Raw genomic sequence first — 27,966 nt, forward strand, 5'->3', positions numbered from 1 at the left:
GTCTCTTTATCTCTAAGAAGTGATTCTTTATATAAAATATCGATTTATTAATATTTTATTGAGATTAAATACTAAATACTGAATATCATTTTTAACTTTCAATCTATTATAACTTTCGGACAATATCTAAAAAAAATAGATTTGAAAAAAGATTTAAATATTTAAGCTTTTGTATTAATGTTATTTTTCAATTATTTATGTAACTCTCTTTTAGACAAAAGTTTCGATTATGGATTTTCAAATAATTTTTTATATAAATGTCGATGAACTATATATAATGATATTTTTATCATTATTTGTGTTTTCCACTTAATTAAAAGAAATTCTGTTAGATTTTATTTGTTATAAAACACAAATTTATATTCTGATAGACTTTACATCTTATATAATTTTAAATTAAGTTGCAAAAACGTTATTATTTAAAAATTTATCTTCATAAATTTATCACATCATATATCTATAAATTGCCAACTATTTCATACATAACAATGTGCAATTATAAAAATATTAAACACAAATAAAATATCTTTTATTTTATTTTTCCAAATACTGTGTTAAAATTATTTTTAATATAACAGTAGAAATTGTATGTAAACATATATATGTATGTGGTGCATACATATATTATAATTTTATAACATAATTTTTTTCTTCAATATGGAATGTTTTAAAATATTGTATGCAAGTCATATACAATGCTGTATGGCCAACACTCAAAATTAATATTTAAAATAATTGGCAAATATTTTTCTACGAACTTTGTGTACATAATAAATACACGCGTATTTATGTATTCTTATGCATAATAGATCGATGGTTAAACATGTTTAAATATTGAAACAATCTCTTTCAGTCCATTTATTAGGGCATGGATCCGTAGAATAATATATTTAACTTAAATTTAATATATTATAACATGTTTAATGGTTTTAATTTGATACGTACACATTTACGCATACCTTATGTATATCTGATATAGTTTTCGCAGAGAAATCCATTATTTCGAATTAAAATAAAATGTAATTTATTACTCACCGACATGATGCGCAGCGGCAGAGGTACAAAACAACTACGTTGATCTGTAACAAATACATATAAATTATAGCAACGCCCAAAGTTATTAAAATTTTATAAAATAATTGGTTTTATAAAATAATTATAAACAATTAACTCCGCGTAAAAAAGTAGTAAATAAAATAATGAATAATAAATATACCTCACGGTTGCTCTGCCGTCGCCCGATGTCTCCCCGGACCGCTCCTCTTTCTTTCAGTTCCTTCTTGTTCCTTTCGTGACACTCGCCACACACACTCACACATCTGGAAAATACAGTTAATTATGAACACGTGTGCAATAATCACATCAAAATACAATACATTGCACGGCACTCTCAACCGTTAACCATTGTCAACTGCATGCAACACGCGCTTTATTATGTCGTAACTATAAAAAATAATGCGAATAATGTATAAACGTATAAAGCTAATCTATTCAATATCGAAAAATTTAGCAAATTAATCAATTAGCCCTACAAAAAATAAAAAGTTTCAGCTTTAAATAATTTTCAATTGTATGAAATGTCCGTTTCAATAAGTAATTATTGAAAGCTTATTATGACCCATAGTTGTAAAAAGTAATCAAGATCACAAGTTACTAATAGGTTCTTACTTATTTCTATTTATAAATAATTCATTGCATTTATCGTCTTCTTTTTGCCAGAAATGTGTTTTAGAAGATAATAATGGAGTAAGACCCTCTACCTACTTCTCTCAAAGTTAACCGTTGAAATGATAGTGCAGCGATCTTATATAAACATCCTGTACTTTACATTACAAAAACAAAATATCAAGGCTACTACGCGCCAACCAATGTAATAATAAATACTTCATAGGCGCTACGAAATGTTTATGCACGATATAAAATAAATACGCGCGCGCGTATCAACTATTCTGCTCTTTTTTTTCAATTAACTCGTAGTTTACTATTACTCTAATTATTTCACCTAACAATGTATTATTTTCATGTTCTAAATCCAATGTACTATGCAAGATATGTTTAAATTTGAGCATTATTAAAGGATAATGATTGCTCACATACTGTAAAATTATAGATTATAATTTTACGTTCTATTTTAAATTTTTACCTCAAATAAATAAATCGCGGAAAATAACTGCTCAATGAACAACCATGATGTTGGCAAATATTTAATTAAAGTGGGAAATATTTAAAACGCAAAACAATTTTTCAACATTCATAGAGAATAATTATGTTTTCTCTTAAAAGACGCATCTCGAAAAATAAAACTACGATACATGGAGCAATTTGGTCTCTAATCTGTCTACTTACAAGATCAATTAATGTGACAATTTTATGTATCCATGTACTGTATGCCATGAAAACAAAATGTCAATGCTATGCGCAAGTCAATAGTTATCATTAAAAATATTTAATAAAATATTTAATATTTTACTAAATGTATGTTGCGAATATTTAGTTACTTACATTTCAAATTAATTCTGATAAATTGGTTTACATCTTTATGTATTTATGTAAAGAATAAATAAAATTGATGTGTTTTGATTGAAGTAAAAGTATTTATTAATAATTGCTTGGTATTATCTTTCGAAATTTATATGTTCGACTAAAAATAAAATTGTTTGATTTTATTTAAATAAATCAATAAATAGTGTGTTGTGATTTTAAATCAAATAAATAAAATTAAATTACTGCAAAAAATGCAGCGGTTCATTTTTGTAATTTATTAAAATCACATCATTTTATTCCTCTCGAGAATAAAAAATTTGAACAAAAATGATAACAAATTTTATTTTTTAATCATAAAAAATAAAAAATTTTAATTTTTAAATAATTTAATAAATCTTTTCAAGAAAAAAAAGCATAATTAAAATTAAACGTTTAAATTTAAAATAAGAATTAAATAACTTGTATGTAACATTAAAAATTTCCTATTATGCCAAACAATTTACTAATGTTAATCGTCTGCTAGTGTGTTTATAATTTCTAAACATTAGAAATCATAAGAATCATAAAATTCACTTTAAATATTATATAGAAAATAAATGTTATATCAAATAAGTACGTTTCTTTAAAAATTATAAAGAAAAAACAATTTGCTCAAGTATCTAAAAATTTAGTTAAATACAAATTTAAAAAAATTTCTTTTATATCTTCAAAATACTTATGCTCAAGCGTGATAAACAACGTCGCAAAAAGTTTTGGCATGCCAACAACTAGATAGAACATCCTACGTAATTATTTTGATGATTCAACAAACATTCATTTTTAGATTTGTATGTAATTAAATTTTTACTTCAGCAAAATTTATTCGCATTATTCGCGTTACTTAGAAGAATTTTGTAAAGCTAATCGTGAATTTTTTATATTTATTGTTAACTAATAAAAATTGTATTAAAGCGTATTACATTCTCTCTCTCTCTCTCTCTCTCTCTCTCTCTCTCTCTCTCTCTCTCTGTAAAGTACATACAAGATATTAATAAAACGATCGATAACGTCTATTTTTAACATCGAAATAGAAAGAGTCTTTATACAATCGAAAAAGTCTCGTTATAGCTTGAAAGCTTTAAAAAGCTACCGCTTTTTTCTCAGGATCGAGCTAGGTAATTCAACAAAGTGCGGGTTGTTTGTAAATCCGTTTATCGATAAATCGAATTTTCACGCCTCACGAGTTCGACGTTACTGCGATCGTGGCGTGTCCTGCGTGGAGTAGCGAAAAGGACGTCGAGTCTGCCCATCGCCGTGTGATTTGGGGCGAGAGAAAGATATCGCCGGTCTGTGATTTTCTGAAATTGTGTTCGCGCGAATAAACGACGCGCCGAGGTACCGTCGGTCGATTGAAAACCTTCATAATCCGTTTATGCGCATACTACAAAAGCTGTCGTCAGCAAAATCTATATTTATCGCGTCTCTTAAATCAGTCATACGCCAATGCTGCTTTTGACGCTTCGCAAACACCTCTTAATTTATGAATGACCATTTACAGAATTTTGTACTCGAAACACGGAAAACCGAAATTGGGGCAAACATTCATGTTCAGAAAGATTAAAAAGATAATAAAAGAAACGCGCGTCACGCTGTTAAAATATTTGCATACATAAAACAATATTCTGCATTCAAGTTGCTAACCTTTTAAGCTGCTAACGATGGTACCAAAATATCACATAAAAATGATATCAATCGGCGAACGTATATCCCATCTCTCGTTCATAGATCCATCTGTACAACTAGAAAAAAGAAACGAATCAGAAAACAGCATCGGCACGGGTGAAGGAGAGTCAGGTCAATAAAATCAAACGTAGCTAATTCGTTTAATGGCCGTGACCCAAACCTCCCTATTTATTTAGAGGGGTATCGATCGAGCAGACAGGAGTTTGGCTGCAAGGAAGGTTAACTGACGATCCGCAGTCACGTCCGCGCAAACACGATTGGTGCGCCGATTTAATCTGCGAGGGATCCTCGAATGGAATCTTTCGTGCCGTTGCCGCTATATTTCCCGATAGTAGAATTTCTGCGGCGTGATATTACAAAGATTTACGCCTGAAATCGTGTTTTATGATACCGTCTTATGAATCTTGACTTCGATATTGCGTAGACCGGATAATAGATCGTCAAATTATCATGCTTGCATATGAAAACCAGATATGCGTGACGTTTTCGGCACGCCAGACACGTCACGACGCTCGTGATTAATTGCTCAATACTCTGAACTGCGTTTAACAACCCGTAATTCATCATAATTATACTACCAATGTGAACCATGGTAAAAACTTACGTTTCCGCTTTACACAAGATTGATATCTTTTCCATTGTAATTTTACTTCCATCAAGATTGCGTGCACGCGTATTCGTATTTTATATACATACAAACATACGATCTGATTTTTTGTCATCTGGAGATATTGAAAACATGATTTTCGCAATTTCACACACACATGTAAGTATATCGTACGCGTAACGTGTTTATTTCCATTCGCGCATGTTTGTTCTTAAACGCATTTCATTGCGCGCGATCATCGGAGTAACTTTACGCGCTCTTTTCGTCTTCGGTAATGGAATAAAGTTTGTCGCTCTCGCTAAAAGAAAGATTGGAAAGTTTTGAAAATTCGTGTCATTGAAGATACTTTGCGTAATGTAAACTTCCGAGATTACCTGCGTTAAACGAATGTGATTTGGAAAAGGCATCATACGGCGTAGACGTAAACGTTGTAATCGCTAACTATGAGAGCTAAATTATACTTTATAAAAGTTTCAAGATCAAAGAAACTAATCCCGATTTAGCGAAAGTTGTCATTTCTCTCATTTCTGTCTATACGTATTTCTGTTTCTATTGGTTTACAATCTATAATACTATTATCTTTAATAAATACTATTATCTAATACTATTATCTCTAATAAATACTATTATCTATACAATATATTTATTCTACTCTCAATTTTATCACACGATATAAGCAAACCAATTTTAGACTCTTGCTGATTAAAAATTTAGAGATTTTTTGTATTTAAACATTCTTTAAATTTGTTGTCTTTCCGGCATTTTCCTTTTTATGCGAATATAATATTAAATGCTGTTTAACCATGTTAAACATTTAACTTATTATTGTCACAAATACATGCGGACGGAGATAAATGTGGATCGCTAAAATTTTGATAATATGTCGTCGCATTTGTAAACCTTCTATTTCGATTGAATAACGTACAGTGAACACGTGCACATAGCTACTATCGATTCCCCGTCCTTCTCTCGAGTATTGTGAGAAAAATCCCGTAGTCGGCTACTGTCCGTTCCCTTCGAAGCTAACATCGTAGAAACGCATTATCGTCAAGGGTTCACCTAGTGTAAACTCCTGGGGTTGCATGTGCAAATTGAGCGCAAGTTGTTTAACACGATCGTAGGACCTCGTCGGAACGGTACGGTGAGTCTCCAATCCTCGTCGCACGTACACAAACTCCGGCAGTAAGACTGCTACAATAGTCACGTTCGCGGAAATACAATCGTCGAGCCGATCTAATCTTGTGGATTCTTGTTACAATCTCGCGCATCTACAATGGCAAAGATCGAATTGAGTTTTGTAGGGATATCTTTATCTTCTATGTAACATCAAAATTGTCACAGAAGCTCTACAATATAGATTTATATAGATTTTTAAAATGAAAAAAAAAAAACACGTATCGCTCAAATTTATTTTCAAACGATAATAAAATTTTACTTTGCCTTCTATTCAGTATAATAATTTTAAATGCTTACAAGGTAACGTGTTTGCGTTAATGGTATATAAATATATTTCATTTATGATATATAAATGAACGCATTTTTGCAGTCAGTGTTTCTAAAGCGATCAAACGTTATATCAATTACACTTTTAGCGAAAAGATAACAACGACTCATCTGGATAGAAACTCCATTAGAGATCGTGCCGAAGTACAGAACGCGTGCCCGAGATCTGTATAATGTATTTTAATGGAATTCTTCGGCCGGTCATTTCTCTTACGGGCTGGTGCGCACGCCATGACGGCGGCTTCTTTTGCCCGTGGATGAGCATTAGCGGAAAAGTTACCTAAAGTACCGCGACCCTGCCGCAGCTGCGGACGGTTCGCACGCGGTTTTTATCGCGACGCGGGGGTTAACGCTCTTACTTAGCTTAACGTTCGTTAAGGGAGCAGCTGCCGCTCTTGAACTGTTGGAAAATGTCGCCGGTTTCTCTTTTTCGTGTGTCCGATGGTAGAAGGATGAGTAACGGAAAAGGCAAGTACTTCATTTCTCTTGTGCTCGCGTTTCACTCGTGGACGCGCGAGTGTTTCATTCTGTGCAACAGCAATTCGTACGTATTTAGGTACGCATATAGCATGTATTTCCGGCTGTGCCGCAACGATGAACGGCGGTTCGCCTCGTTAGCGGCGGCCTGAATTTAATCCGTCATTTTAGTCGTGCCAGTCTGCATTATTTAATCGACTTGTCTCTAATTAACGCATCGCGCCTGTTTAATTTCACCAGAGCATCATAAACGTGCATCGTTTCGTTTTGGTTTTGGTATTAGTTGATAAAGGGAATAGCGTAATGGATGCATGCTGTCGACATATCGCAGTATTGTAGTAAAAGCGGTTAAGTATCGCTTCCAGGAAAATTAAGTTTAATATTTTTACAAAAAATATCGCCTTGACTAATTGGCAAATGGAATGGTTTCATTCTATTATTGAAGCCTATCAGACTAACGTGTGTGTGTGTGTGTGTGTGTGTGTGTGTGTTCTAATTTTACAAATCACATGTATATAAATTATAACTGTTATTATGTGTTATCTTTAATGATTGAATTTAATCAATAACCTCTAGAGTAAACGGCGTGGCTCATTAAAATAATGTCCATTAAACATGAATATAAAATTAATACAACAAACATTGCTCTAAAGCAGAAATTGGAAACTGGTCGATCAACAGATCGGTTTACCATGACATATGATTGATTAATTTAATAATTCTTTATATTAATAGACAGCATACAAAATATACTTGTAATACTATAAACTATTTATCATATGTAGACAATTATGAAAATAAAAGAATATTCATCTATATTCTATAAAAAATCTAATTTTATTAAAGTAACTTTTTTTTCAATAAGGCTTATTCATTCTTTATTAAAATTAAACATATATATGGTTCATCAAATTCATAAGTTATAGTTTCTCAAAGCTGAGAGCGTCCACACGTTTTTAACAGATTTCTAATTTAATATGCAGACTTAACTCCAGAATATCATCGTGTTAATATTGCATTTCCATTTAATGAGCAGTTATACTCCATTCAAAAGTCCCATAACGCAACATAGTATACCGATACAATGACGATGTATTACGCATCATCGCTCGTTAATGTAGTGTGCATGGTTGCCTATTAATTTATCGGCGTATTATGCAACGTTAACCGTATGATCAGCGTGACTTTATTAAAATTCACTGCGTTGACAATAAAATCACGGTAACTACTCGTTAAAATAACCGTTCGCCTGGAGCTCGCGCGCACAATAGTGATAAAAACTGCCACAGTCGAGTACAACTGTCGTGTCATAATAGAAACGAAGATAGAAACGTAACTCTCGCAGTAGATTGAACGCCAACAGCCGGCGCCCTTATACGTGCACGCGCGTGCGCGGACTGAGCGAATATTTAAGAATTCATTATTCCTTCGTCTACCCGATTTACCCAGCGCGAAAGCTAAGCCTCGTTGAAGATCAAAAATCTCGAATAGAGCGAGCCATGCATTATAGATATCCATCCCAACCACCGGCGCGAAGTTCGTAACTACGTTGTTCTGTGATAACGCGGTCTTCTCCCTGCGAGGGAGAATCTAGATTCTGACGTGTCCTAGAAAAGGGAAAGACAAGAAGAGCCACGGACCAAACCAAAGAAAACGAGATCGAAGAACGGTGAACCTGCGCTAGGTCAAAGAAAGAGGAACGATATGGTAAACCGGAGCAAGTGAGAAAAACGGAGCAAGAACGAACGTGAGAGGGTAAATAGGTAGAAGGAGAGGGAGGAGAAACGGAGGAAGTCGCGCGCGCGGTAAGGCGAGCAAGAAAAGGCGGGATGGTCGGAGAGAAGTGGCGCGAAGGCCTTCAAATGATTTAGCCCCGCCGTGGGGTTAGATCCGCAATTTCGTTTGAAACATTCATGAGAAATATCCTCCTGGTCCGCTACCGCAGCTGCAGCGTTTAAAGAATTGCACCACGCGGTCGCGACCGTTTACTTATCTCGATGGCTTCCTCCTCTCAGCCTCGCAAAACGAGGATGTTTCGCCCGCATAACCGGATCTTTCTTTGGAGTCTCGCGTAGAGAGAGCAAAGAATGGTCAGACGATGGCAGGGGGGAGAGAGAGAGAGAGAAGGAGAAGATGGCCGAAGGCGAAAAGTGAGTAGAATGAAAAGAGAAACAAAAATAAAACAAAGGGTGAATTTGATGGTCTTCTCACGGCCGAAAGAAATTCTAAGCGCGGATACCATCTCCCGCTGGTACCAGATGAGCTTTAACGAGGTTACGGGTCAACGCCAATTTTCCAACCAGGTAGAAGGATCTCTCATCTAGTCGTGCTCCGTTAGATCGGTTTCAGTTTGGTTTCGTTGTGGCTCCACACAGACCAGTTGTAAGTTATACGTAATTTATAGAGTTGCGAGAATTGATGAAACTTCAGAGGAAACACTCTGGTATTCCGCGAGTAATTGTGTCATAATTTATTTTCAAAAATATCGAACTTTATTAGTAAACATGTTTCATGAATGAGTTAGGCGAAGATTCATATACGTTTTTAAATATTTTACTAATTCTTAAATATATCTTTTTCATCGCACATAATATAATGTTTTTAAAAATAATCATAATTTCTTCAATATTTAAATGTAATATGATTGTGTGTAATTGTGTGTTATGTTATATAATTGTACGTGATAGACTCATTTTAATCAGTCAATTCAATTTGAACCGTCAATTTACTTCCAATAAAAGTATAACTTTTCTGATTGTAGACAAATCATTCATTTCACTCTTTTTCTTTGTACAAATAAGTGTATTAGATTAAACACAGAATTATATATCTGTTAGCTCTTTCATATTTGAAGCGGTTCTCAATACGATTTTCGTCAGCTACCGAGCCGTTGATGTAGCGACTTCACCCACGTGTCCTCCATTCAATTATCGGCCGTTCAACGTCGCCATTCGTGCGCGTCCGTAGGTGCAGTGTTTGCAGTACATACAGGTACCTCGATTGTGTCAAAATCTTTCCTCGCGAACTTTTCAGGCTCTTACGTCAATTCTCGGACAAAGTCAGTCTTATTATCCTCTTCGTACGGTCTCTCGCGCGCGCGCACGTTGCACAATAGTAGTTACACTTTCCGAAAAAGTGTCTATCGAACAGAGAAAGTTCGATTTTAAAGCGGAATTTCTCAAATTTCTCCATTAAACGATTATATTGATTTTATTTAAAGTTTCAATATTTTACCCAGTATTGAAAAGAACGATAATAGATATCAATTTTATAGAAAAACGTTATTAGCACATCTTTTTATTTTTATTTTTTTCATATAAGAATTGCAGAACTCTCTTTTATTTTTACAAAAAACTCAATAACTATGGAAAGTGCTACTAAAACTCTAATTATTTTTTTTTATATTAACAGAATGTCGTGCCAGCTTCACAGATCCATCAGTATATATTAAAAATCAGTGATATTGTTCTGATAGTGATATATTACTGATTGATATATAGTTATAAGTATAGCATCGAAATCAATAAAATTTTATTAACTTTAATTCAGAATAAATATACTCTAAATTGGAACTATCGAGATAATTACAGACGCAAAGATAACTACTCTTTAAATCGGAATCAGTGTATGAAATTTTATTGTATTCAATAATTTCAGTGTATATTTACGGCTATACCAATGATATATAAACTGTCTTTCAGTAACATAGTAATACATAGAGTCCGATCAATGAGAGTACCCTCTTTTAATCGGTATCACTGAAAGACAGAAAAGTCTGATAATCACATTATAACTATGACATTGCAATCAATGAATAATACACTGATTCTGAACAGAGAGTAGATTAGTATAAATACTGTGTTATATCGTATATAAGTTTAAAGAAATAAAATCGTCGAAATTATATATTTTGACGAAGAGAATTAATTTTATAAAATGCTTAAAAGCTAATTATTCACGATAATATAATTATCACATAAGAAATTGTTAACACATAATAATTACTCGGTTTGCCATTATAAATTTATTGCGTTTCTCTATATCTATACCAAATCGATACATCCAATTAACCTATTTGAGTCTACTGGCTTGAAGCATAAAATCCGATAATAAATACTTGATATCTGTTCCTAAATGCTTATCGCGCTTATAATTAATTTGGATGATGTCCCATTTCATATCCATAAAGGAAGGTATTAATACTGACATATCACTTTGTTTTTGAATAATACTTCTTGAATAAAAGCTAAAAATAAAATTTTAAAAGCATAACATTAGTTAACATGTTAAGTAAAAGTACAGTTTTCTATTAGATAGTATAGCAGTTTTTATAATACTGTTTTATATTTTGTAATAATTAGTTTTCGCAATATAACTAAAAATAAATGTTTAAAAAATTGGATTGCAAAACAGGCGTAGTGTAAGCAACATCCGTGACAGAACTAATTCAGACACGGCTCCGTAGAAAAGAATAGAAAATATATTTAGACAAGACAATTTTTTAATTATATTTTTAGATATTAAACGACAAAGTTTATAAAATAAAAAAACTAGAGTTAAACATTTCAATAATAAAAGTAATACAAGTCTAAAAAATAAAAATAAATATCTAAAAAATAAACAATTTATAAACTATAAGTTTTAATTTTTTTTATTATCCAAGCATTACGTTTCTAATCAGTATTAATACAGTGCAATATTTGGTTTTCGAAAAATAAATGCTTTAGAAAACCTGTATTAGCTCTTCCTCTATCTTTAGTAGTCCCATGCAGATTTAAAAGAAAAACACGTAGCTTCAATCGTTGCTGTCGCTATGAGTTTGATTTTAGAAATGAAACACCGAAATGACGACTATATACATAGTTTGAGACATAATTTAGCGACTTGATTTGTTCTCTGGCCATAGTTCCAGATGCGAAGCTTCTTCGTTAGAGTATTTTAACGCTCGAAGTCGCCTTCCTGCACGAACTGACAAAAGGCGACCATTTTCTATCTCTGCAACACGTACAGGCGCGCGCGCGCATATGTGTGTGTGTATAGATATATAGATATATATGTATATACTACATCCGACGAACGCAATAAAATGAGAGCGACGCGTTAAACTTTATTGCGGACGGAGGTTGTTGCTCGCACATCTCTGTGGCGTCACCGTTGAAAGAGGCTGTTATAACTTTATCACTACCGTCACCCACGCTGTAGGACTGACATCGTGGACCCCCATTTTTTGGTTCGAGAATGTCCAATGCGCGTCTCGACTATCGTTTTAATTGCGCGACCCATTAGTGCAATTAAAGTTTCGGTATTTTATAATTGAAAAAGGGCACCCTGAAAGACACTGCTGAATATCAAGGAATATTAAGAGAGAATATACACGAGAGAGACCAGTAAACTGATCGTATAATTTCTCCCTCGTAGTAGGATTTTTATAGGCTGTTATATATGCTTGGAACATAAAACGGTCAGAAGATTGAAGATCGTTGAAATTCGGAATGTCTTAAAACGAAGTCACCAAATCGTTTCTAGATCTTTATTACGCTCGTCTTTACGTCGCGCTCGTATTTATTCGAACAATTTAATCATTCGCAGCATTGTTGTTATAAAAGTTATTTTTAGCACGGTTGTACTACGTGCCCGAGATTATGCATAGACGTGCGCCGCGGCACGATATCTTGCATAAAGGCAAATGTGTTTTAAACTGAATTGCTGGATTATGCCGTTGGCACGGATACCACTGTAAATGATAAAATGAAATTTTATAAATGTACCGTTTATTTAAAATCTTTTGTATAAAAAGAGATTGTGAAAAGTAGGCTAAAATATAAAATGTATATATGACTTTTCGAATATTAATTCAGTTTTAATTTAGCGCGTATCATTGGCACATAAAAATTATTAATCGCTTTAGGGGAAATGGAAAAACGTACCGCAGAATACATTTAACCTAAATTACATTAAAGCTCTTTCGAGTAGAGCGATTATTTGTTATGCTTTCAATCTTTCATAACGCATATCGTAATAACTTCAACGTGCTTATACGCGAAATCATAATTACCATCGCCCGTTTCAAATTTCCGACTTCCTTGCCCTAGGGGTGCAAAACAGAGATGGGAAAGCGGAAGGATTATAGGGTCTAAAACCATCGCCCCGCCGCCCATCCCCCTCATGACCATTAACTAATTGCATTCTACTAATTACTCGCAAATCCTTCCGTTCCCGCTTCCTCGTGACTCTGTATACGCCTGGTACACGATCGTAAATACCTCAACTTCCAAAGAGCCGTGAGCTCCCTCCGGCGCTCTACCTTCCTCCAGCTTGTCAAGAACACAAATAAAGACTTTAAACCGGTTAACCGATCCAAGCGAGATAGTAAGACTGAGTACACAAGAACGATCGTCGCTTTCCCGCTTCAATCTCTTCGCGAACTGTAGTGACTATTGCAGTTTTTCGTAAGCGAATACTCGGTGCGCGGCTTATCGTGAGAGAAGCGACCATTGTGCTCGACAATAATACGGACTGCATTACGAGACGCGAAAAATATATCCGCTACTACTTTAATTCGCGAATAAATTTCTGCTGTGTGGTCTCGGCAACCACTGAAGTTTGTAGCGCGGGGTAAGTTTTTCGTGCGAAAACGCGGAAATTAATTTCAACCGAGATCAGCACAAAACCGTTCCGAAGCATCGTGATTAAACGAGGCCGTATATTATTTCGCACCGAGTCCCATTTCACGCATATGGTATTCCGATCTTTGCACTGTATCGTATTGTATCAGCCACCAGCGCGCAGATCGTATATCACTCTGATAATAATTCTTATGACCGCCGCAGAAAAAAAAGGATTATTGCCACGGCAAAGATATACAGGGGCGCTCTTAACCCGAAATCTCTACGCTGTTCTGCCCTCCATTCATTACCCTCGCTATCCTTCCCACCTATTCTTTCGCCACAAATCTGAATCCCCCATCGGCCCAGCCAGCACGGAACGCGAACGTGACCTCTCGCTGGTACAGCGAATGCGGGGATAAAATGCATTGGGAATTACGTATATCCCCCAGTGTTCGTCGAAGTGAAATATTTCCTATCGAGAAGCATCCTCCCCCTCCCCTTCTTGCCCCTCTCCGCCGGCGGGGGTTTGAGGCAACAACGTTCGGTCAGGAGCCAGTTTTACTCGTGGGAGAGAAAGTTTCGCTAAAACGTTTCCGCTGATAAATCTTGTTTACAGATGGGCAGGCTCAGGTGATGCGTGCGCGCTTCGTTCTCGTCAAAACTTAAAGTACGAGCAACTTTCGAAATTCACGCGGGACGCGCCGCGCGGATACGTGCCGCGGTCTCGGCCGCGGCGCCGCGCCGTTGGCCAACATCGATAATTGGCAAGGAACGCGTCGGGAGTCGAAACACGGGAAATGACTTTAGAACACGTCGTGCAGTAACAGAATCACGATCGGGATGCCGGTAGATGGGTGTTAACTGCGGTGGCAGTTTAGTCGTGGTAATAATTGCCAGCTACTAACGACGGCACTTGTACAGATGTAATGCTCGTAATGCGTCTAATTCAATATGTTGTATGTTTCGTACAAAATCGACTTCATTCAGATAACTGCTTTTATCGATTGGTTGATTGTATCTGATCAAATTGTCGAGCAATAAAATGTACTTTGGCAAATTAATATTCCTCCATCTATAATTCGCTTGAGTTATTTATCATTTTTTATGACCATATGCGATTATTGTACGGTTAGTTCCCGCAGTTACATTCTCGCATTGGGGTATTTCTTAAAATATTTCCTTTACTACAACTTTATAAACAATAAAAATAAAGCTAGAGAAACAAGTTGAATTTTAAAAATAGAAACAGGTAAAACATTGTTTTTCAATTAATTTCAAATTAATTTAAGTAAAATTCTAATATAAACAATAGCTTATTTGTTGTCAAAGCAATAAATCAACGAGTTCCAATACTGCTTAACTATATGTTTTATGAAATTTAGAGAGTTTTGAATTTTGTAAGAGAATAATTGACTAAAAATTTAAAAAATTTTTAGTTTATTTTTACAAAATTCAATTATTTTAATTATTTACAATTGTAAAAATTTAAATATCTAATAATAAAGTCATAATCAGACGATATTTTAGTCTAGCTTGTAACCGCCAAGTTGCGAAATTCATTAGTTACATGTCTTTTGACAAAATATTGAAATTATGAAAAATTACAACGACAATGACGTTACTCACAATTGAGGGAAAAACGTTGCCTCGCTAAAGAACGTTGAAAAGCGCATCCGGCGGTTTTAATAATTGCTACAATATTCAACAGCTGCTCGACCGTCTACGACAAGGGGATGAACGAGTGGCCACTTATAAGTTGAATGTAAACGACTTGCCTGTTGAAATATCGATCGCGAACGTAACGGATAGACACTCATTCACCGCGCGATATTTACGAAAGATAGAGACAAGACAATACGTTTACATCGCACTTTCTTTTGAAGCTACATCTATCATTGTAAAAGTAGTAGTATCCTGAGATAAAAGTAGAAACAATTGGATCTTGAACACGATAACCTGATGTAGCAATCACACAGCTAAAAGTAAAACAATTTGATTAGCCGTAAGACAGTTTTAATGGACAAAATATCATTGATAGATATAGCGAAATTTGTCTTATCTAATTATCTAGGTATTCGTGAATGTCCATTTTCATTTCATAGAATAAAATAAAATTGTCTCTTGAGATATCTATTCATTATTCATGAAGAGATAGCGAAACTCTCGTCTCCACCGTAATCTGCTTACAATGTCACAATCGCCTTCAATTTATTACTCGTCGTATCACCGGACGAATTTCAGGTGACCGTTGTATTTTTTCAGCGAGTAATGATTTAGAAAGTCAAGAATAACTTTACCGTGAAACGGGCAACACGGAAAACGCTGTGTCAGTGCCGTTACGTGAGATTATGGCTAACCAAGAACGCGGAGGAGAGGGTGCCATCCCTCGCCGGCGTGCTCATGCTCTTCAAGGAAAATATAATGACAAAGGAAAGGAGAAGCGAGAGCATTGCGCGTCGCGACGCAAACGCCCATCTCTCAATTTGCATTTTCAGCATTTTGCTCGCAGGCAAATAACGACTTCATTACGACGCTCATCAGATATAAATGACATATTTGATTTGCGTCGGCGTCGCCGTCGCCGTCGTCGTCATCGTCGTCGTTGTCGTTCCTCGTCTCGTTCGTCGTCGTCGTCATCTTTGTGTCCGCTACCCATCTTCCACAACTCACAGACGACAATGAATGCTGGATACTTACGTATCCGAACGCCCCATCCTCTTGAGGGGAACTAATGAGAAGGGAACTTCTATAATCGGTGATCAGTTTGCGAGCAAGACAGACGTCGCTCATATTGAATCATTCGTGGCGATTAATCAGACTTCCACTTGTCGATGTCGATGCCAACATCATTTCTACTTTCATAATAGATAGTGGATTTTAGCCGAAAGCTATCGAATTTGGTTTCACGTTGACCAGCTATCATTACAAGCTATACCGTGTACATTAATCGTTATTGATATACTCTGATTTTCACTCCAGATTTACACTCCGAAGATTGACGCATGATAAGATTTAGAATAATGGTTTTTTATTTTGTATTTGCGTCGCAGCTCGAAAAGTATTATATATAATAAAAAGCTATACTATATTTTTTCTTCCCTTTTTTTGTAAATTAAGTGAAAAATAAAATTGTCATAACAGTATTTGAGAGCTACTTATAATTTTTTCTAAAAAATGTAAATATGATTTGTAATCGTTTGTAGTAATAAAAATATTTCTTTAATATATTTGATCTTTGTGATGTAACAGATTTGCTGTTTAAGAATGAAACATCGCGATAGGAAACGCCACGGATATAAAAACCGTAAAATACAATTATCGATATGACGCTGACTTCGAGTACGAGAGAAATCAATTAATCACGTATCCAACGAAACGTCTGTCTCGACATTCCGGATTATCCCGTATGTTTCCCCTAGAGTTGTGAAAAGATTAAGTGTTAGAAATGAAGGGCCTCAATCCTCCTAGTTAAGCAGAAACACTTGTAGAGCGTTTGCTGCTTCCGGCGATAAAGTCGGCTTTTCACAGCGGATTTTCGCGACGCGTCGGGATGAGGGCGTTTCATTCGCTTCGCATATCCGATTTCTAGGGCTAGCAGAGATCACAGCGCGCCCCATTGTTATGTGATTCTGATCACCATGTCGAAACAGGCGCGCGATCAATTTCGGCCGGTAAAAACATGTAAAATGCAATGTTATCGTGACAAACGCCATGAACATACGCGTTTCGCCGCGATACATATAATGGCGTGGTCTCATTTTTCATTCGCTCCGTGAATAAATGTTTCTCCGCCACAGTGGAATGGAATATGCGAAACAAGCGTTACCCGATATTCGCACAAAGCGATGCACTTCTGCCGGGCGTTATGAAAAATTACGTCGGATCGTATTTACACTGTCAAACAAATTCGCGTGCATGCGACCGAGATAATCCTGGTTGCTATTCGCTTTAGAATATTCAAGTACAGTTCAGATGTACACATAAATAAAAGTTTTCGGTAACATGTCACGTTAAAATCTAATTCTAATTTGCTTTTTTGTAGAAATTAATATTCGAAAATAGAAATGCAAAAAAATTGTTTATAAACGTTTTTCTTCAATGTATCCAATGAATCAATGTTCATTTCAGATTGCAAGATTCATTCTAAATTCATTGGATATTTTCAAATAGTATGGGTTTGCAAACATTCAAACACAGTTCAATCTTAACGCGAGCACCTATTTCCATCGGCAATTGAAAGTCGAAATGTCCGTTGTTGTTTTCCCAACCACTCAGTGCCCGTTTTCATCCTCGCGATCGACCCCGAGACCGACACCGGTGGCACCATCCGTGGCCGGCAAATGCCGGTAGAGCGGAAGCCGCTGGCGAATGACAGGTACCCAGTGTTTTTTTTTCTACCTATCGTCCTACTCCTCTGTTCGATCTAGGCTTGATCCATCACACCGGCTGCTGCGAGATGGAATACGTGATGAGCACTCGCCACAGTTGTTTCCCGTCCGGCGCCGATTATTGGAAACCAATAATATTTCGGAAATGACGAGTAAAATATGGCAAATGTAACGATGTAGGAAGCATGCCGTTGATAGGGCTGATGGAACGAAGAAAGTCCGATTTCAGCCAAAACGGATGTTCGGATTGATAGTCAGAAAGAACGTAGAAGGCAAAGACGATACGTCAGATGGCCGGGAGAAGAAGGCCGATTGTAGGTTGCGAGGCTTTACGATCGAAAGGGAATTCGCTCTGCCTAAAGCTGGATCGAGAAAGAAAGAACGATGGAACGCTTTGGAATGCAGGGGAAGGGGGGGGGGAGCTGGGTGGAAAAAGCTGCGCTCGTATTCGTTGCCTGACGATATACATCTTCGAGATCCGATAAGACAGGATAGATACGTCTCACGGCATCTTACCTCTTTACCCGCATTAAATCGAATGCCAGGGTATTCTCATGCATGCCAATTCCTCCATTCGCCCCGCGCGTTCTCTCCGACCACTTTCTCTCTCTCTCTCTCTCTCTCTCCTCTTCTCTTTGCGGACTGCCTCGGTGTACCTTCGCGTTGCCCGTGATTTATGCCTTAACGTAAATATCGTTGTCGTCGTGGCTCGAGTGCCCCTTGAGCTGTGTTACACCGCCACAGGCGCCATTTCCACCTGTTCGCGAGATTGCGCGTGCTTATGTACGCGCTCTCGTGCATGGAGATACCTCGTCGAGGTAAAAAGGGGAGCTTTCGTGACTGATCGCCTATTGTCGGCGTAAGTAATGTAAAGCGCATAGTAAACACAGACGTGGCACGTGTGCCTGTATGTAGAAGCGAATATTGCTAAAACTAATAATTATTAAATCTACGAACATTATTGGTTTCGTGCATAACATGGTCATAACGAGTGCATAACTAGGGTTAAGAAATGTTGTAACGAAAATAATGTTAATATTTTCATGCTTCATAATTAGTTTTAAAAAGATTACATTTTTATCCTTGTGAGAATCAAGTATAAATATTAAGCTTCGTATATATAAGTAATAAGCTTCTGGCAAAAGTTTTTTAAATAAAATATATTCATAACCTAAAACAAAGTAAGCAATTTATTTTTTTATTTTATTATACTGTTTTCTAAAACAAACTATGTAGTTTGTGTATGTATATATATATATATATATATATATATATATATATATATACACATACTTGCAAATAGAAAAAATTTTAACAGTTTTAAAATCAATTATCAATTTCTAATTGAAAACTGTTGAACCAAATATATTTCTGCGTTAATTTCTTTTAATAATTATATAGTCTTTTTTTTTAATCTTAAAATGTTCTACATATATAACAATACATTAGAAACAATATGTAAAATTTTAGTTATCTTCTTATCAAACTCTAAACAAGAAAATATTTTTCCGTTCTTTTAGATTTTTATCCTCGTAAAGAAAATACTAATTCAGCACTGCAATCTCGTCATTTTTAACTATGCAGTTTGCGTTTACATACCAAGTTTTGGCACGTTCGGTTAACTATGCCTTCGTTTAGCTATGCCACAACTCGATTCGATTCAATGATATATGTTACGTATATTTTGCGAAAGCTCAGTTGCTCTAACGAAACAACATTGGCCGATCCTTAACATGAATCCCACGGGATATGGGGTATAGACGTGTGTGAGCCTATTCAGACAAATTCGTTAATGCGAACCGCTGCATTCTGTTACTATGCAAAGAGGGATCAATCGGTACGCGTAGCGGCCACTGGCACGGACAGTTAATGGCTCCCACGTTCGAGGAATTTAAGTCACGTAGAAAAACTATTTGAACCGCGCGAATTAGCATTCGGCACGGTGTCCGATCGAACAGGCGTTTCATCGGCGAGAGACAATAGAAAAATCAGTTGGCGCAAATCGATGCGCAAATAATGTTGGACGACGGCACAGTCAAATCCCGATTAGCCTCCAAAAATACTCGTTGTGTTCCGCTTAACCCTCCTAGAATTAAATGGTTTTTTGTTAAGTGAAAATTACGCTCTTTACGTTATTTTTATACGAATTCAAAATTTACACTATTTTAGGGACATATTTTTGAACTAATTATTTCTTATATACAAACTATTATTAATTAAATTCGACAAAACATATTTCAAAACCTAATTATCAAAATATTTATACATATACAGTTTCGTATAAAGTAATTTCTGTATACATATATATAAAAAATTAAAATATTACATAATAATTATAATAAAATTCCTGTTTTGAAAAAATGGTTATTTGCGTAATCTTTTATAAATTTTTTCTCGCAATCATATTATATTTCTTTATCAAAAATAATTAGTTTTTCAGTTAATTCTTAATTTTATTTAATGTTTCGTATAAAACTGTTCAAAAATCGTTTGTTGCTATCTCAATGCGTGCATGGCATTTATTGTATGTTAGACATTCAATAAAATTCAAACTGAGAATTTTTTTTCCCGCAATATTTTTCAAGTTGCATGCGCGTTGATTTAACGCCAGTTTGTTCGAAGTTCCGCGTCCCGTTCTTCTTAAACCGATTCACGTCGTTTACCGGATCTTCGCGAGACTCGAATGGCGATAAACTCGAAGAAATTAACCGGACCATCAAATTGTACTTTGTAGAGAAGTTTTCATTGGCTTCCAGACTTTAAACGTCGCGTTGTACGAATTACGGATCATACGGGTCTTCAACTTTCAAATAATTCACAAACTTTTATCGTCCGTTTTTTTTTCTAATTTAGCATCAATCCAATTATAAGTCTAGTGTGACTATATTAATTGATAAATTTAATTAACGAATAAAATGTGTACTTGTTACCTTTTTTCCAATTTTTTCAGAGAAATTAACATTTTTAAAAGATCTATCATTAATGACAATATGGCGCAATACATTCTAAAAATGTTAATTTATTCTAAATTTATTATTATAAAATTTCATGCATCAAATAAGATATCTTATTTTTAATGATAAACTAATTTTTTCAAAATATTATTTGTATATGTTCTGATATGTGGAATATAATGTTAAAAAGAAAATTTAGAAAGGAAATATAGTCATTTGCATTATTCTACGTTTCACTCACATACACTTAATGCCCTTGCAAAATTTATTTAGTAGAGTTCAAAAGCAAAATAACGATGATATATACTATCGTTATTGCAAGTTTGTACAACATTTATCGGAAATTTATGTCGTAATCATGATTTTATTCTGTACAACCAAAAAATTAATCGAAGGTAATTTGCATGTGTTTTACAAATATCTGCAATCGAGATTCAAAGAGATGAGTAGTTTAATGCGCTTTGTATCTCGACGTTTGATAATATTGTATTTCCATAAACGAACCGTTCAATTATTTACCTCCGTGATGACTGTTGAAATTTTTCACAAAAGTAGATATTCACGGTATACAATATATCTTAATAATAATTTATGTGTTTTAAAGTAATATTTTGATATAAAATTATTTAAAGTTTAAAAATATATAAATATTTGTATGTGTACAAATGTGAATAACAAATAACAAAATTATATGTATTATTTATATCTTCCAACGCTTTAAATATTGTTTACTATTCATCAAATATCAAATTTGAATATTAAATAATTGTCTTTATACACATTTATTAAAATAATTCAGAAATAATTAATATAAATTAATAAAAATAATTAATATAAATGATTACTTAGTAAAACTTTTTTCCATGACATCTTATTATATAAAAAGTACTTCTTCATAGCACATCAAAAATAATAAATTTCATAAATAAATTGCAAAAATAACTGTTATATGATATATATATAACTAATATTAAAAATCTTACAAAACATGTAGGTTAAAAAATATTGGTTAGAAGATACAACTGAATACGTTAATATTAATTATTATAAAGATCTACATAAAATATTATTAAATTAAGATGAAAAAGTGCAGAAGGAGATATTACAGCAATAGCACTTAAATTGCTAGAAAATACATCTTTTCATAATTATAAACACATTTATTAATTTTGAAAATAATTTAATGAGTATTGTTGAAAATGAGTATTATTATATTCTATTTATGCAGTATTAAATATGATCCTTAATTTTCTTTGTACAATACGTGTATACTTTGTGTTTTTGATTTATCGAAGGATTAATTTCATAGTCACGTTTATAGTGCAAACGTACGGTGCAAACATGAATCATGTTTAATAATATGAATATGTATTTATATTATTATGTAACGCGCACGATTACTTCATATTCATAATTTTGAGCCCGCATTAGATCACCATACATCGCAGATACTAATTAAAACGGAAATCACATTAACGCAGTTATAGAGATAATTTTCATTTCATTAATCTACAATAATTATAATTATTGTATAATAAATGTAAAATATTAGCTGTACTTTCTATGATTTTCAAAACTACATGGAATGGGCAATCCATATCTGCATATTAAATCGTACGCAAAATAGGGGCGAAGATAAATTTCGAGGGAAAGTTATTGGCTCCATTAAGCTTCCATGAGACGCGAACGCATTTGCAAGCGACACCCGTAATTAGCATACAATTTCCGCAGAAATAAAAACTAATTAACGCCCAACCTACGCGCGCGCGCCTAACACCGAGCAGCGTATTATTAGAAAATCGATTCAGCGAAACGATTGCGACAGTATCGCGTTTTGGCTACGTAGCATGGCGGCGGCGGCGGCGGCGATGGCAATAGCGAGAGCGAATAAAGCAAAAACAAATCAAATTGATCCGATCGTAAGGACGTGGAAATTCGCTCACCGATTTTCGCGCCAGGCATCCCCTGCTGCTCGTCGTATCGCTATCCCTTCGTCAGAAGATTATCGCAATTGCCGGCGGGGAGAAGAGTGGTCTCGATGCCCGCGGTGATTACCTGGAATGGATATGGGAAGGAATGAGTCCAATCTAAGCATCACGCTTCGATGGGCAATATCAGTGGCTTATCATCCTTCCCGGGTTCCTGGCCGTATACGCACGCGGTTCGCGCCGCCCATAATATAAATTCACACTCTCGTCTTCTTGCGCGAATAAACGCTAAATTAAGCCGATACAATCTGCACGCGAACAACTGTCGTCTCTCCCATGTTAATATTATTGCCGCTTGATTTTATTTCTTAATATCATATTAAGATTGTATTTTTATTCATTAGCGGTAGGAGCTTGGGCTTTAGTTAAATAAGAGATTAACATTTTATTAGGGAAATTACATTCTTCCGAGTCATTTGTGTAATGATTCTCACTTGAAAGTCTGTGTTGCAGTGCTAACCCATACTTTATTCCAGAAAATCCGCAAACGACGGATTATATGGAAACAGATAGAAAATAAATTAAACTGAACAAGTTAATCGATGCTTTTACTCCTCAAATTATCAATTAAATTTATTGACACCGATCAGCTCAATAATTGAATAACATTAATAGCTTTGTTCTCCGTTCTTACATTAAAACATTGACATTCCCTCAAATCCCTCGGACGATTTCGCGACATTTGCGTTTCACATCGCTGATTTTATCTTCCTTCAGTCGAAAGGAAGAAAAGTCGCGGTAGATATATTTCTATGCTTCGACAGATAGAGGTCGAAAGGTGAATGGATATACGTGTATTTTGATATATATGTATATATATATATACGATTCGCATGTATACGTTTAAAATGTTTTATGTGTGGGAACGAAATCGAAGCATTCGGTGCGCTTTGTCGACTTGTCGCCGTCGTCGATATTGATGCTCTCTCTACGCAACGGACAGGAGCGAACCCAAGAGAACATAACGAGAAGTTTTTCCCCGAGTTTCTTTCTCGTCGATGCTCGTAAACCGTCTTCAACAAAAAAATCCTACTTGCTTCCGTAGGAATTACGCAGAAGGATCTTATGAGACTTGGAAGCTACATTATAATGATTTTTCTCGCATTCTATGTGGAAAAAAACAAAAAATCCTCACTTTCATCTTATCTGCCCCATAACAACTTGAAAAATTTTCCAAGTGAAATCGAATAGATTTCGTGAAATCAAACAATATCTTGTTGTTAAATTTTTAATCACAAGATGCATTTTCTTTAAACAATGAATTGATAAATCAGATTTTATATTACTTCTTAATTTTCTCACATATGTTACACTTTTCTTAAAATAATTTCTTTCTCAGAAAGAAAGAGAGAGAAAGAGAGAGAGAGAGAGAGAGAGAGAGAGAGAGAGAGAGAGAGAGAGAGAGAGAGAGAGAGAGAGAGAGAGAGACTCGTGGCTAAACCACTGAAAGCGTGAATCAATTATGTACATTACAACAAATATTATTTCTTAATATATTTAAATGTAATATAAAATTATACGTAAAATCATAATTATGTCAATTCATATGTAGATTCACAAAGTAATAAATTTTCTTTTTTTACTGTCTTTGAAGAGAACATCAATCATTCATCAAATTGCTAAAATAAAATTTAAATTGTATATCGAATTGCTAAACAAATGTATATATTTAATATCTTATTTCATTTACATCTGGCATTCATGGAGCAGAATAAGATAATTTGTGAATTTGACGATTTCAACATCTGATAACGTTTCAATTTCAGAAGTTACTCGAGCGAAAAGACATTCGAGAGCGTAACTTGATTCACGTATTTCCATTTTGGATACGAATAAGACCAACAATCAAATGAAGTTCCAGAATCTTTGGAGCGTTACAAAATCATTCCTCGTTGCGTGGCAATTCGCATAGTACCCGAGAATTGCGTCGTATACGCGAGAATACGGAATAGTTTTATTACGAGCAATCCGGTCGTTAGCATGTACGAAAACTCAACTGGCGTTTTTAACACCGACGTCGGGATTTAAAGGATTTCGCAATGGGATTACGGCTATCGATCATCACGCGCACCTGTATCTGCCTTAAGCGGCAATATTGGAAGCGGATTTTAACGCCGGTTTTAACGGTCCGTATCGCGTAATATTATCCTAGTATTAATAATGGCGATAAATCAACAGACTGGGGAATAACGTTCGACTTCGGGCTCGATATTCCGTTGGGTAGTTCGGTAGCACAGTCGAATGTATATAGTGGCACTCCAGGGAACCGCCGATGTATGCCGCGAGTTTCTCCAGCACGCCGAAGCACGAAATGCGCTCCGGGGGTAGAACGGAAGGGAAAGACAAAATTACGGCTGCAGCGTGCATAATGATCTACTTGCGAGCTCTCCGATGCGCGGCGAGGAGATTTACAGCCGCGGTAACGTTCGCAAATGTGGTCGCCTCTAGATACCGTCTTGCAAGAGCGCAACCTGTCCTCGACGTCTCCGTGTGGTGATACGAAGTGGCGCGATACCGTACGATACGCGAAACGGAAGTTAACGCTATTCACTCGCAATGTCACTTATTGGCAGGTAGCTACACCGCTGATTAACCCTTTGATGTACCAGATAGCAACACTATTTACGTCTAATTCCCATCATGTGAGTAATAATACTTGCCACATTAAGAATTGTATACAATTCATGGACCCGTCACATCTCAATTTCCTATTACAAAAAAATTATTTTCAAATTAGTTATAAAATTATTTCAAATCAGAAATGTAGATTTTTTAACTTTTTTTTTTTCAATTTTATATTAATTATAATTATAAACCTCGACTAAGTTATATAAGCACTGATGAACTTCCTCATTATGTCTTTCTCGACAATCTCGTTATTCTTAATATAATAATTACTGTCGCACTTTGAGAAAGATATTTCAAAATTTATTTGTGAGATATAAATTCACTTCAGGGAAGTCAATCTTAATTCAAATGCGGCGAAAGATACAATATTATTCCTAACAAATAAATTAATAAAAATAAAATGAGTTTTATTTCACTGAAATGAGATATATTTCTTCAAAATTTTCGTCACAAGCGAATTTCTTTTTTTATAATTAATAAATATTGAAGAAAACGTCCACAAGTACACATTTGCTCGCTAATATTTTAACTTTTTTTTCTCAGTGCGTTATCTAATTCGCACGAATAGCAACGCCAAATAAATGTACAATTAGCCGCACGAATATAACAAATGAATTCACTCACCGGTCGACGTACCGTCAGTCCCATGTTGCCGGCTGCTCCATTGTTTCGGACGTTCATTCACTCCCGGATACGAGTTGAAATAATGCGACGCGATAATCACCCGGCCACCTCGCAGCCCTCGGTCGGTCCGTTACTTTTTTCATTCGTTACTCCCTCCATTTTTCCCTCGGACACTCGCACGCATCGATCGAAAAAGACGCGACTGATTAAGTTCCAGGCACACTGAAAAAAACAAATTGAACAGTAACAATCGAACCTAGATGACTGTTATTAAAGATAATTTCACTCAAAATCGTTCGGTTAATACGCTGAAAAAGAGATCCTCCAAAATTTATTTGCGTAAATATATTTTTATAGAAATATATATTTCGTCGTCACACAAATATCTATATGTAACCAATATCGGAGAGAGCGTCACATTTACTTGCTAATATTTTGACATTCTTTTCACAGTGCGCATTGTTCTAAACTCTCAAAATGCATTTAATATATATAACTGTCTTACCGAACTTTCCTTAGTAATTTCTCGCTCGTCACTTAGCGCGCCATTTCAGCCTTTGCGTCTAACAGAAATAGTGAGAGAGGTAAAGGGGGAGAGGGGAGGGAGGAAGGAACCGTCTATCCCGGGCATCGTCTCAATAACACAATTTATCGATGCAATACTTCCTCGATGCAAGCAAAAATGTCGCGATCTTACATTTGTTTGTAGCGAGAGACGAAATAATTCCGTAAACTATCTCGGACGAGAGAGGGAGAGAGGGAGAGAGAGAGAGGAGAAAGACGCGAGCAGTTAGAACAGTGATGCTTTTACTTCCTTCCTTCTCCCCCGCGCCACCGTTCCCCCCGCGTCATTACTCCGTACTACTGCTCCCGCCATTTCCGTACCACTGTTCGCGCCATTAACGATAAACTCCGAGCGGGTATGTTGAATAACGCGGGACGCACGTTGCCTCGCACACACGACGCACTATTGCCCCCGACGTTTGTCGACGCGCCGCGTTAGTTCGCGAGAAGATAAACGTAGTACGACGTATAATTTTATGGACTAAACTTTCGGGTCGCGCGCGCGGGCGCACGTTGAAGGTGAAGGTCTCGTCGCGCGCGCGTCGGCGTTCGTGTTTACATACGGTCGTCCCCCTTGGTGTTTCGAGTGGGACTCGAGTAAGAGAGGGGTAGGGTAAACGTCGCCACTTATTCCGCGACTCCGCCGCGTGCTCCGCGAACGATTCGTTTGCCTCGCGAACGCCCGGATTTTTCACTCGCGACTCGCGTCTCGCGACCACGACTCACGCTTACCAACTGTGCATAGGCGAGCGCCCGGCGTCCCCCGTGAAGTTGCAGTCATTGGCGAGCTTCAGCCTGTCGCGAGTCGATTGGTAATGGTCGTTCACGCCGTTCGCGGGCGAATATCGTCGGCCGCGACGCGATCTTCGCGACTTCGCGTTATCCCTTCGCCGTTCGAGTCTCGTTTTATGTGCGTACCCCGGGTGTGTGTGTTCCGTGAGTCGTAAAGGCGATCGTACAACCATCACCGTAAGCGATCGAGCGATACGATTGGTTAATTCGGTCGGCTGATTGGAGCAATGTGATTGGTCGAAGTCTTACGAATTACGATTACGATTACGAAGATGTACCTGCACTGGCCTTAAGTGTAGCTGCGCAAAGTGCAGAAGGTACGCGAGTGAGTGTCTTTGCGAACAGCCGTCTTTCCGTTCGTCGCGCGCGCGAATGCTGGAGTGCTGGAGAAAGTGTCGTCGAGAAACCGACGTCGGAGTTGCCGAGAGAGGACGACGACGACGACGACGACGCGACGTAGAGAAGGAAGAGCGGCTTCGAGTGCACGGTGAGTGAATGAATATTATTACGTTCGGGGTGATTCGATGCCGTTGCGACGAGCTGCGTTTTATGTGCTTGCGTCTTGCCCCTCCTCCCCTCCCCCCTGGCCTCCTTTTCTAACGGAACGCGCATTTCTTTTTCGCAGAG

At 36.1% G+C, this 27,966-nt stretch overlaps 1 protein-coding gene and 1 long non-coding RNA gene across 2 annotated transcripts in view; one reads left to right on the top strand and one right to left on the bottom strand.

Annotated features, from left to right (window-relative positions):
• The window catches only part of LOC105834144 (lachesin), a 171,609-nt gene that overhangs the window by 44,363 nt on the left and 99,280 nt on the right, over nt 1-27,966 (top strand). The gene's annotated exons all lie outside the window — the stretch shown is intronic.
• LOC118646283 lies at nt 386-27,958 on the bottom strand. The gene is made up of 4 exons (XR_004963830.1): nt 26,489-27,958; nt 22,687-26,205; nt 4,165-4,262; nt 386-1,319 (listed from the first exon to the last, which is right to left on the bottom strand). It is a non-coding gene; the product is annotated as an uncharacterized LOC118646283 (long non-coding RNA).

This window comes from Monomorium pharaonis, chromosome 6, assembly GCF_013373865.1.
Source record: "Monomorium pharaonis isolate MP-MQ-018 chromosome 6, ASM1337386v2, whole genome shotgun sequence".
NCBI classification, from domain to species: Eukaryota; Metazoa; Arthropoda; class Insecta; order Hymenoptera; family Formicidae; genus Monomorium; species Monomorium pharaonis.